General features: G+C 37.5%; 1 pseudogene; it reads right to left on the bottom strand.

The window, feature by feature from the left end:
- Positions 1-12806, bottom strand: part of LOC148165011 (cell division cycle protein 20 homolog) — a 73756-nt pseudogene extending 60950 nt beyond the window's left edge.
- Positions 12807-13177: the final 371 nt, after the last annotated feature.

The raw sequence follows: 13177 nt of genomic DNA, 5'->3' as shown, positions 1-13177 counted from the left end.
ATGTGTGGCCTGACATAAAGTTCTTCACTCTCCTCAAATAAGCTTATTTCCTTGATAAAGATGTTGTCAAAACCTGGGATTATTGGGTTTTATTTGAGAAGTCACCTCCTAGTAATTGAGTGGTGTCCCACCCAGTTGAACGTCTCTCTTGGCAACTGGAGTTAGGGCGAGGGCTGAGCTATTACTTGTGGTAATCAATCCTCAAGGAAGAAGTTACTGAAAAAGGTGATTTGTGCATTTGAGCAGTTAACCAAGATCCTTGACAGAACGTTAAGACAAGTTTTGCCTATGCTTCCTCCACCAGGTGAAGTCTGGAGAAAAATTTCATTCTACCTGGTTTCCTTTCTTTTTTGTTTACCTGAGCTTATTTTACTTTTTTTTTTTTTTTTAAAGGATACCGCATTGGCTGAGACATTTAGAATACAAAATGGTAATTAAGAGTGTTTGAGACAGCTCCAGCTGGCTTTGGAATAGCTCCCAATAGGTAGGCTGACATTTCCACCCCCTAAGAAACCCTGCTTGGATGCAGTTTAGAGCAGCCAACCTTGATTCTGCCCGCCATTTGATTAAACAACAGAGGAACTGCAAATAGGAAAAGTCACTTCTCTGGGGCCAGCTTAAACTGACAGCAAATGCAAGAAAAGAGAGTGATAGAAAAGGAGATTATGAGTTAGTATCAAATGTCCCTCTTCAAAGCCAGCATCTAATTGGTCAGTGAGGCTTCTAAATGTAGAGGTAGCATCAGCAACTCCATAGCAGAGTTTCTTCAGGGGTATGTGAAACACAGTTGAATTTTCATTTAGAATCACACCCAACTAAGGATTGAGATAAACAGCTACCTGTCTGTCAAGCTTTAGGTAGGTACGGTTTACATGGTGACTGCACACCTGCGAAGTTGGTAGGGCAAGATGACAAAAATCTATGTAAGACGTAGTTCCTGTCCCCAGGGAGTTTATATGGAAAACGAAAGTTGTTCACCTAGAACAACCAAGTAAAAATGCCAGGTATAATTAAATAGAAAAATATATAGTATGTATCAAAATGAATATACATACACAAAGACCCATGCCATCACGTATCAGCTTTGGGAAATAAATGAGAGCAATTGGATCATAATCCAGTGGAGAAATATTTTGTTAATGTTGCCATTAGTCAGCAAAGTGTAGGCAAATAGCAACTTCCAGGATCTCAGGTTTTTTCTGTGTGATGAATGGGTGGCTTGTTCTGTGATTCCTCAGGTCCTTTTCAAGTCTTCTACTTTAGGTTAATAGGCATGTGAGCTATTAAATTTGGGGCTGAGAGGTCGTTAGTGAATTTGAAGAGGCCATTGGGAAACTGTGTAGATTGCACGGGGGTAAAGGAGAGTGATCTCTACTAGATCTTCACTGTGGATTAGGCATCGAGAGTCCTAAGGTTTATCTCCAGTTTCCCCACAAGGTGATTTAATGATAATAGAAAATCATTTTTCCTCTCTGGATTTCAGTTTTCCATTTGAAAAGTGAAGGTGTTGGACTAGGCAATCTCTAGAGCGTGTTCCATTTTCCAGGAGGCTTCGAGTATACATCAGTTCCCATTTATTGCACCCGCACCCCCCCTCCAGTACAGTGGAGGACTCGAGCAGTGACTGCTCTTCACTAGATATGACCAAGCTAATACCAGTTTCGGGCCTCTTTATTGCACGGTAAGTTTTCCAGGCATCAAGAGCCAGTCTTGTCCATTCCTCGTTACCTAGTAATTTATTACATGTCCCCTGTTTCCATTACCAACACTTATCTTTCCTTCTTGTTACTTCGCTATAATTAATCTCATCTCCGTTAGACCTATTTTTCTTACATACTATTTTTTCCTCTAAAATATTCCCAAAGGACTAAAGAATATACAAAAATATTTTAAAAGATTAATTAGAAAGCTCTATAATGATAGTAACTCCTTTTCATCTTTTTTTTTCATTTTAGTAAATATTTTAATGTGCATTGATGAATACTGTACATTAGATGTAAACTATTAGAAAGATTATTCCCCCCACACCCGTGAACAACCTTTCTGTTAACCAGAGGTCCATATTTATAAATAGTACATGGTATTTAATTAACTTATATTTGAAATTGGCACATTTCATGACCAACTTGGCTGTATTAGTACAGATGCTTAAGGAGGTTTGTGCCAATTATATTGCATGCCTATGAAAGCTAAAGCGACTGAAGTCTTTGCCTTTACATTTAATATCCTTCCTTTGTTATATGATAATTATACTCTAATTATGTAGAAAATAAAGTTTGGTCATATAGTTCTCTCCATTATGGAAAGGAACTTACCCACCCTAGATTAAAACTATAATTTTTATGTTGAGTGTTCCCAAATCCTCACTTTAACCTGTATCTTCCTTTCTCCAGAAGATATAATCACTGAGAAGCTTCTCTAATTTTTAAATTTTTCTTAAAGATTTTATTTATTTATTCATGAGAGGCAGAGGGAGAGAGAGAGAGAGAGAGAAGCAGAGGGAGAAGCAGGCTCCCAAGGAGCAGGGAGCCCGATGCGGGACTCGATCCCAGGACCCTGGGATCATGACCTGAGCTGAAGGCAGACGCTTAACCATCTCAGCCACCCAGGCGCCCTCTAATTTTTAAATCTTAACATGCCTTAAACTATTTCTTTTCCATTTTAAGAAATTAATCAGATACAGATTGCACAATATTTTTTTTAAAAAGGATTTGAGGTAATTTACAGAATGCAATATATATGCAATACCGTTGTATTTGCCTTTGGGAACAAAAATTTGTCAACCTGAAAGGAGAATAATTTGGTAATATCTATCAAAACAGCAAGTGCACATGTCTGTCAGCCATAAATACCACTTCTAGGAATCCATTCCATGAATATATTTACACACGCTAAATGATGTAGGGATAAGTGCACTCATTGTGGTATTGTTTATAATTGTCATTGTTTTATTTGTAATTACAAAATTGAAAACAAACATGCATCGGTAGGGGATTGGTTAAACATTTTTTCATTAAAAATGAAGTATCATTCAGCCATAGAAAATATTTAAGAAGCCATGTTCTGATATGGAATAGCCTTCTACATAGATTAAGTAACTATACAATCATATGTAAATAACTGTTTAGGGGAAAGAACAATGGCTACCTGCTTAGGTAGGCATATCATAAATAATTTTATTGAGATATATGAGTTTACCTTTATGTATCCTGAGATAGCATATATCTCTGTAAGCATACACAGGAAGCTTACTATGGTTGCAGGGCAGAGATGAGAGGGAAACTTTTTATATATACCCTCTGAACCTGTTGGATTTTGAACCATGCAGATATAGCATCACTTCAAAACTAATATTATAAATGAATGAATTACCTATGATACCATGAAATAAGAAAAATAATTGGAACCATAGAAAATAAGTCTATAAAAATATAGGATATTAAAGTAAAAGCAGTGGAAAGGCCAATAACAAAATTTCTTCCTTATCCTTATTTCTACATTATTCTCTCTTAGGAAGATTAGAAATTTTGATTTTGATGCCTTATGTGACCCGTAGTTTCTGTTATAAAGGAAGCACAAGTAAGGTTTAGACATGCAAGTAGTCCTATGAATGAGCCCTCAAAAAATCCCTCAAACCCTCAAAAAATGCCTACAGTTCCAAATTTCACAAGGCTGATTCTTTTTTTTTTTTAAGATTTTATTTATTTATTTGACAGAGACACAGCAAGAGAGGGAACACAAGCAGGGGGAGTGGCAAAGGGAGAAACAGACTCCCTGCCGAGTAGGGAGCCCGATGTGGGACCCGATCCCGGGACTCCAGGATCATGACCTGAGCCAAAGGCAGATGCTTAACGACTGAGCCACCCAAGTGTCCCTCACAAGGCTGATTCTTATAAAGCCTCTCAAAACAGTCCAAAAGAGTAATGCCTAAGTTCCATTCAATAAAAACAAATCTTTGTGATGCTAGACAATGGGATACAGATTCACAACTCTGGAATAGTCTTCATTAGCCCAAGGAGAAATCTGGAAATGTTTTTGAAACTGTGGATTGACACCCATTAGTGAGTCATAGAGTCAATTTAGTGAGTCACACCAGCATTAAAAAAAAAAGAAACAGAAGAGAATGTAATATGATAGAATATTGCTTTTTATGGCATTTAATAAGGGTTTTTTCATGAAATGTGTGTACAGACACATGTTCATTTTATAAGGTTATTTCTTATTGTGAATTATAAAAATCATTTGAAAGTGATTGAATTCCCAGAAGGAAGCATAGATGGTATATTTTCCAGGTTTTTATATATAGAAGGAATAGAGACTTTGAAGTTATAGTATGCCAATAGTAGCTGACATTTATTAAACACACATTATCTTAATCGGGCCTTATGTTATGCATTTTACATGCAAGATCTAATTTTTTATTGTTATGTTATGTTAATCATCATACATTACGTCATTAGTTTTTCATGTAGTGTTCCATGTTCACTGTTTGCATATAACACCCAGTGCTCCATGCAGAACGTGCCCTCCTTAATACCCATCACCGGGCTAGCCCATCCCCCTAACCCCCTCCCCTCTAGAACCCTCAGTTTGTTTCTCAGAGTCCATAGTTTTTCATGGTTCATCTCCCCCTCCGATTACCCCCTGTCATTTTTCCCTTCCTACTTTTTTTTTAAACATATAATGTGTTATTTGTTTCAGAGTTACAGGTCTGTGATTCATCAGTCTTACAAAATTCACAGCACTCATCATAGCACACACCCTCCCCAAAGTCCATCACCCAGACACCCCATCCCTCCCATCCCCCAACACTCCAGCAACCCTCAGTTTCTTTCCTGAGATTAAGAATTCCTCATTACAGTGAGATCATATGATACATGTCTTTCTCTGATTGACTTATTTCGCTCAGCATAACATCCTCCAGCTCCATCCGCATCATTGCAAATGCAAGATTCCATTCCTTTTGATGGCTACATAGTATTCCATTGTGTGTGTGTGTGTGTGTGTGTGTGTGTGTGTGTGTGTGTGTGTGTATACACCACATCTTCTTTATCCATTCATCTGTCAATGTATATCGTGGGGGTTATAGCTCAGTGGTAGAGCATATGACTGCATCTGTCAATGTACATCTTGGCTCTACCATAGTTTGGCTATTGTGGATATTGCTGCTATAAACATTGGGGTGCACGTACCCTTTCGGATCCCTACATTTGTATCTTTGGGGTAAATACCCAGTAGTGCAATTGCTGGGTCATACGGTAGCTCTATTTTCAACTTTTTGAGAAACCTCCATACTGTTTTCCAGAGTGGTTACACCAGCTTGCATTCCTACCAACAGTGTAGGAGGGTTCCCCTTTCTCTGCATCCTTGCCAACATCTGTCATTTCCTGACTTGTTAATTTTAGCCATTCTGACTGGTGTGAGGTAGTATCTCATTGAGGTTTTGATTTGGATTTCCCTGATGCCAAGTAATGTTGAGCACTTTTTCATGTGTCTGTTGGCCATTTGGATGTCTTCTTTGGAAAAATGTCTGTTCATGTCTTCTGCCCATTTCTTGATTGGATCATTTGTTCTTTGGGTTTGAGTTTAATAAGTTCTTTATAGATTTTGGATACTAGCCCTTTATCTGATATGTCATTTGCAAATATCTTCTCCCATTCTGTCGGTTGTCTTTTGGTTTTGTTGACTGTTTCTTTTGCTGTGCAAAAGTTTTTTATCTTCATGAAGTCCCAATAGTTCATTTTTGCCCTTGCTTCCCTTGCCTTTGGCGATGTTTCTAGGAAGAAGTTGCTGCGGCTGAGGTCAAAGAGGTTGCTGCCTGTGTTCTCCTTTAGGATTTGGATGGACTCCTGTCTCACACTTAGGTCTTTCAACCATTTTGAGTCTATTTTTGTGTGTGGTGTAAGGAAATGGTCCAGTTTCATTCTTCTGCATGTGGCTGTCCAAGTTTCCCAACACCATTTATTGAAGAGACTGTCTTTTTTCCATTGGACATTCTTTCCTGCTTTGTCGAAGATGAGTTGACCATAGAGTTGAGGGTCCATCTCTGGGCTCTCTATTCTGTTCCATCGATCCATGTGTCTGTTTTTGTGCCAGTACCATACTGTCTTGATGATGACAGCTTTGTAATAGAGCTTGAAGACCAGAATTGTAATGCCACCAGCTTTGCTTTTCTTTTTCAACATTCCTCTGGCTATTCGGGGTCTTTTCTGATTCCATACAAATTCTAGGATTATTTGTTCCATTTCTTTGAAAAAAGTGGATGGTATTTTGATGGGGATTGCATTGAATGTGTAGATTGCTCTAGGTAGCATTCACATCTTCACAATATTTGTTCTTCCAATCCATGAGCATGGAACATTTTTCCATTTCTTTGTGTCTTCCTCAATTCCTTTCATGAGTATTTTATAGTTTTCTGAGTACAGATTCTTTTCCTGTTTGTTTACATTTATTCCTAGGTATCTAATAGTTTTGAGTGCAATTGTAAATGGCATCGACTCCTTAATTTCTCTTTCTTCTGTCTTGTTGTTGGTGTATAGGAATGCCACTGATTTCTGTGCATTGATTTTATATCCTGCCACTTTACTGAATTCTTGTATGAGTTCTAGCTGTTTTGGGATGGAGTCTTTTGGATTTTCCACATAAAGTATCATATCATCTGCAAAGAGTGAGAGTTTGACTTCTTCCTTGCCAATTTGGATGCCTTTTATTTCTTTTTGTTGTCTGATTGCTGAGACTAGGACTTCTAATACTATGTTGAACAGCAGTGGTGATAGTGGACATCCCTACTGCGTTCTTGACCTTAGGGGGAAAGCTCTCAGTTTTTCCTCACTGAAAATGATATTCGCTGTGGGTTTTTCATAGATGGCTTTTATGATATTGAGGTATGTACCCTCTATCCCTATACTCTGAAGAGTTTTGATCAAGAAAGGATGCTGTACTTTGTCAAATGCCTTTTCTGCATCTATTGAGAGGATCATATGGTTCTTGTTCTTTCTTTTACTAATGTATTGTATCACATTGATTGATTTGCGGATGTTGAACCAACCTTGCAACCCAGGGATAAATCCTACCTGGTCATGGTGAATAATCCTTTTAATGTGCTGTTGGATCCTATTGGCTAGTATTTTGGTGAGCGTTTTTGCATCCATATTCATCAAGGATATTGGTCTGTAATTCTCCTTTTTGATGGGATCTTTGTCTGGTTTCGGGATCAAGGTAATGGTGGCCTCATAAAACGAGTTTGGAAGTTTTCCTTCCATTTCTATTTTTTGGAACAGTTTCAGAAAAATAGGTATTAATTCTTCTTTAAATGTTTCGTAGAATTCCCCTGGGAAGCCATCTGGCCCTGGGCTTTTGTTTGTTGGGAGATTTTTGATGACTGCTTCAATTTCCTTAGTGGTTATAGGTCTGTTCAGGTTTTCTATTTCTTCCTGGTTCAGTGTTGGTAGTTGATACATCTCTCGGAATGCATCCATTTCTTCCAGATTATCTAATTTGCTGGCATAGAGTTGATCATAATATGTTCTTAGAATTGTTTTTATTTCTTTGGTGTTGGTTGTGATCTCTCCTCTTTCATTCATGATTTTGTTGATTGGGGTCATTTCTCTTTTCTTTTTGACAAGTCTGGCCGAGGGTTTATCAATCTTGTTAATTCTTTCAAAGAACCAGCTCCTAGTTTCATTGATCTGTTCTACTGTTCTTTTGGTTTTTATTTCATTGATTTTTGCTCTGATCTTTATTATTTCACTTCCCCTGCTGGGTTTAGGCTTCATTTGCTGTTCTTTCTCCAGCTCCTTTAGGTGTAGGGTTAGGTTGTATATTTGAGACCTTTCGTGTTTCTTGAGAAAGGCTTGTATTGCTATATACTTTCCTCTTAGGACTGCCTTTCCTGCATCCCAAAGATTTTGAACAGTTGTGTTTTCATTTTCATTGGTTTCCATGAATTTTTTGAATTCTTCTTTAATTTCCTGGTTGACCCATTCATTCTTTAGTAGGATGCTCTTTAGCCTCCATGTATTTGAGTTCTTTCTGACTTTCCTCCTGTGATTGAGTTCTAGTTTCAAAGCATTGTGGTCTGAAAATATGCAGGGAATGATCCCAGTCTTTTGGTACCGGTTGAGACCTGATTTGTGACCTAGGATGTGATCTGTTCTGGAGAATGTTCCATGGGCACTAGAGAAGAATGTGTATTCTGTTGCTTTGGGATGGAATGTTCTGAATATATCTGTGAAGTCCATTTGGTCCAGTGTGTCATTTAAAGTCTTTATTTCCTTGTTGATCTTTTGCTTAGATGATCTGTCCATTTTAGTGAGGGGGGTGTTAAAGTCCCCCACTATTATTGTATTGTTGTCAATGTGTTTCTTTACTTTTGTTATTAATTGGCTTATATAATTGGCTGCTCCCATGTTAGGGGCATAGATATTTACAATTGTTAGATCTTCTTGTTGGATAGACCTTTTAAGTATGATATAGTGTCCTTTCTCAACTCTTATTATAGTCTTTGGTTTAAAATCTAATTTGTCTGATATAAGGATTGCCACCCCAGCTTTCTTTTGGTGTCTGTTTGCATGGCAAATGGTTTTCCACCTGCTCACTTTCAATCGGGGGTGTCTTTGGGTCTACAATGAGTCTCTTGCAGACAGCATATCGATGGGTCTTTTTTTTTTTTTTTTTATCCAATATGATAGCCTGTGTCTTTTGATTGGGGCATTTAGCCCATTTACATTCAGGGTATCTATTGAAAGATATGAATTTAGTGCCATTGTATTGCCTGTAAGGTGACTGTTACTGTATATTGTCTGAGTTCCTTTCTGGTCTATGTTACTTTTAGGCTCTCTCTTTGCTTAGAGGACCCCTTTCAATATTTCTTGTAGGGCTGATTTTGTATTTGCAAATTCCTTTAGTTTTTTTTTGTCCTGGAAGCTTTTTATCTCTCCTTCTATTTTCAATAACAGCCTAGCTGGATATAGTATTCCTGGCTGCATTTTTTTCTCATTTAGTGCTCTGAAGATATCATGTTAGTCCTTTCTGGTCTGCCAGGTGTCTGTGGATAGGTCTGTTGCCAATCTAATGTTTCTACCATTGTAGGTTACATATCTCTTCTCCCAAGCTGCTTTCAGGATTTTCTCTTTGTCTCTGAGACTCGTAAGTTTTATTATTAGATGTCGGGGTGTTGACCTCTTTTTATTGATTTTGAGGGAGGGTTCTCTGTGCCTCCTGGATTTTGATGCCTGTGTCCTTCCCCAAATGAGGGAAGTTCTCTGCTATAATTTGCTCCAATATACCTTTTGCCCCCCTCTCTCTTTCTTCTTCTGGGATCCCAATTATTCTAATATTGTTTCATCGTATGGTATCACTTATCTCTTGAATTCTGCCCTCGTGATCCAGTAGTTGTTTATCTCTCTTTTTCTCAGCTTCTTTATTCTCCATCATTTGATCTTCTCTATCACTAATTCTCTCTTCTGCCTCATTTATCCTAGCAGTTAGAACCTCCATTTTTGATTGCACCTCATTAATAGCCTTTTTGATTTCGACTTGGTTAGATTTTAGTTCTTTTATTTCTCCAGAAAGGGTTTCTCTAATATCTTCCATGTTTTTTTCAAGCCCAGCTAGTGTCTTTAAAATCATCATTCTGAACTCTAGTTCTGACATCTTACTAATGTCCGTATTGACTAGGTCCCTGGCAGTTGGTACTGCCTCTTATTCTTTTTGTTGAGGTGATTTTTTTTCCATCTTGTCATTTTGTCTAGAGGAGAAAAGATGAATAAGAGAACAAAATGCTAACAGGGTACCAACGTCCCCAGAAAAATATACACTGAACAAATCAAAACAGACCTTCCAGAATGTGGTCGCTTTTCTGTTCAGAGAGTTGCTGCTATTCTTTTCTTTGATCTCCTGTTGAATTCGTAGGTGTTCAGAATGGTTTGATCCCTATCTAGTTGTATTCCTGGGACCAGACAAAATTTAGGTCTCCTACTCCTCTGCCATCTTGCTCCTCCTCTCTGCAAGATCTAAATTAATGTTACAACAGTACCGTGGGAAAAGAAACCATTAATGGTAACAACTATTTTGTAGTTAGAAAACTCAGGGTAAGGCAAACTCAGTAACTTGCTAAAGGTCTCACATATTCCACTTGCAAGAATAAAAACTCAAGCCTAGGTAAACTGATTTCTGAACCTGTGTTTTTACTTATCATGCTACAAAGATTTATCTCAAACATATTCTGTATGGTGGGTTAAGGGCCAGCTCACAAGCTTTAACCATTGCCTAGACCTGTGGTTGGACACCTCTCCTAATTTTTGCTCTGCAGTGCTCAGATCTCCCCTTCTGACACAGTTCAGAACACTCATGTGATGCTTAAACTACCAGAACATTCTTTCCTCAAGTCTCTCTCTTTTCAATCCAACCCCAGTTGGACAACAGAGTATTTTCCTCTAGAGTCATTGTAATGTTGTCATTCTGTAGTAATAGCATTGAACTGCCTTCTTTATCAAATCAAAATGCCATGGGAAAGTTAAATAATTTCCCTGAATGCAGTTTTCTCCTCTATAAATAAGGATACCACTATTTCACCGTGTTGAATTGGTCAAAAGAGATAATATATGCAAACAACACATTGCCCGGGAAATGGTATAGACCCAGTAAAGAGGAACTGATTTTGTATAGAATCGGATAGAATGTATATTTAATAATAATTTATTCAACAAGTATTTTGAGTACTTACTATTAGCATTTATTAGCATAATTGAGCTTCAAGGCAAGCCCTTTACTAATTTCTCCTTCTTACCTCTTTTGGTTTTCATCTCCAAATCTGTTAGCTGACCTCCAAATCTATCATTCTTGACTTTGACCTTTTAAAATGTCTAATTACTCTAGTTTGGCATGTTCTCTCCACTGTGCATCATGGTTCTTTTCATTCAAAACTCTATCCAGAACTCAAAGCCTTCTCAAAAACTTCCCAGTTAATAACAATTTCTCCAGTAATTTTAGTAATTCTACTGCATCTGTCTGTGTAGTTGGGCTTAGGCCTAGTTATATCCCCATATGCATGGAAATGTTTTATATGGTATGTAATTACCCTGAAAGTGTATCCAGGTCTTATGTTAGATTTGAAGTTCCCTGATAGTTATGTTAGTTACTTATCCCTTTCCTGGGACCCTATCCAGTTTTGTGAACAGCAGAGCTATCCCTCATAATTCTTAAGCCTTTTGATGTTTTTGTGGTGTTCCTTCTTGAGAAGGATATAAATGGTATCATAAAATCCTATATACCTATTGACTACCAACAAAGACTCCGATTTCATTTTCAGATAGCATTTTCTTATATTCTTCCTTGAACTCCTTTGCTGCTTAACCATCCTAAAAATCATGCTTATGTCCCCTTCTTCATCAAGGGAAAGACGTATAAAATGCCATGGCATTTTCATTGATTGTATTGATATATAGTCTCATTTTCATTATTAGGTATGTTGTGATTATTTTAAGAAGCTGTGTCGACAGGTTGTATGGGCAGCATGATCTTAAGGGTTTTAGTAATATTATCTTGGCTCAGAAAGAATATCATGTTTATTGACTATCTCTCTAAGCAATAGAAAATCTTTATTGAATACTAAATACTTTCAATGTTACATTTCATATTTATAGGATTAAAAGTTATATGCAATATAAATCTGACAATATCAGCTTGGTTCAGTCCCATTCCATAAACCTCAGCTCAGGTAAAGCTACAAGATTGATTTCTCAATATTCAATTTCTTAGTGGAACAAATAGTCAAGACACACATTAGACTCTGCTCTTTAAAAAAAAAAAAAGTTTATCAGGATTTGCTCCTGATGCATAATGATATTGGTAAGATCCTTAATTTGCTTTGGATTTTCCCCGTCTTTTCTATGTCCTGCATTATCTCCAAAGTCAATGAGAGTTTAGTGCATGGAAGAGTCACAGTGATCTAGAATAGAACATGGATCTATTTGATTTAAAAAACAACAACAACAACAGTCCAGGGTACTTTATGAAGTATGAGGCTAAATTTTGCCACCTTCTCTCAGGCAACACTCCCATTGAGATCAGTGGGAGGTTGGCTCAATTGAAGAGAGTAAAATCCAATTCAACCAACATGTAGAAATAACTTTACCTGTAATCCCTGTGCTAACACTGAAATCTAGCTACTTCTGACTTGGATGAAGACACAGAGCAACACTGCACAACAGGTGAAGAAAAAAAAATACTATTTTCAGTGATTTTCCAGTATGTTTTATACTTTGGGCTATAAAGTGCCCAGGGAGGTTTGTTCCTTATCTACATCATATAAAATCAGAAATAAATATGTCAGAATGCAATTTGCTAAAGGCAGAATGCCCTGTTAGAACACATTATCCTAGCGTTATCATTTATATGTAGTTTATGTGTAATATCTTCGACTATTTTAGGTACAGCTTATTTGTACACTTAAGTTCAAAACAATCATTGTTTTCTGTTAAAGATTAAGAAACTGTGCACTAACCACTGATGACTTTACTATTTTTTGCCTATTTGTAAATATATACATAGATATATTTAAATATTTATATAAAAGATATCTTACATATATATTTTTAAAAGGTGCTATAGCCTTACAGTGAGAGAAGACCCCAGCAGGTAGCAAGGAACCAGTGATCACAGCTGTCTTGTCTCTCCTCTAGGGGTTTCACTTCTCTGTCTGTTTCAGCCTCGGCTTCATCAGCAGCCAGAGAAGGAGAAGGGTCGGGGGGATTATCCAGCTGAGATGCTGCCACCACCTCGCCTGTGCCCTCCAGCTTTCTCATCACAAGGTGGAAAATTTTCAAGGGGAAGTTTACTAGAAAAGTAGAAGGAAAACAAAACAAAGCCCCAAGTGAAAAAAAAAAAACACATAAAGAAAGAGATAACATTTCCAGAGAATAGCTCTCTTAAGACTTGAAGTCTGTCCACAGCCTGGCGCTGCTGGCAGGGATTTGGGCACCACAGGCCACACTTCCTTAGGCACCAAAACTTCTATCTGATCAAGCTACATTGACTTTAGCTCTAAGTCATTTGTTTTGACCTCAGTATTTGGTCTGGAATGATTTTCAGCACCTTCTTTATTTTACCCCCCCTGCCCCCCACTCCAACACAGGGAGTTTGACTGTTCTCCCTTAACACAGAGAATTATTGCTGT

Source organism: Eumetopias jubatus, unplaced genomic scaffold (assembly GCF_037043125.1).
Source record: "Eumetopias jubatus isolate StellerSeaLion01/CBP00866 unplaced genomic scaffold, mEumJub1_p1.0 scaffold_1, whole genome shotgun sequence".
Lineage (NCBI taxonomy): Eukaryota > Metazoa > Chordata > Mammalia > Carnivora > Otariidae > Eumetopias > Eumetopias jubatus.
Note: the sequence above shows the minus strand (reverse complement) of the source record. Positions and strands in the feature narration are given on the sequence as shown.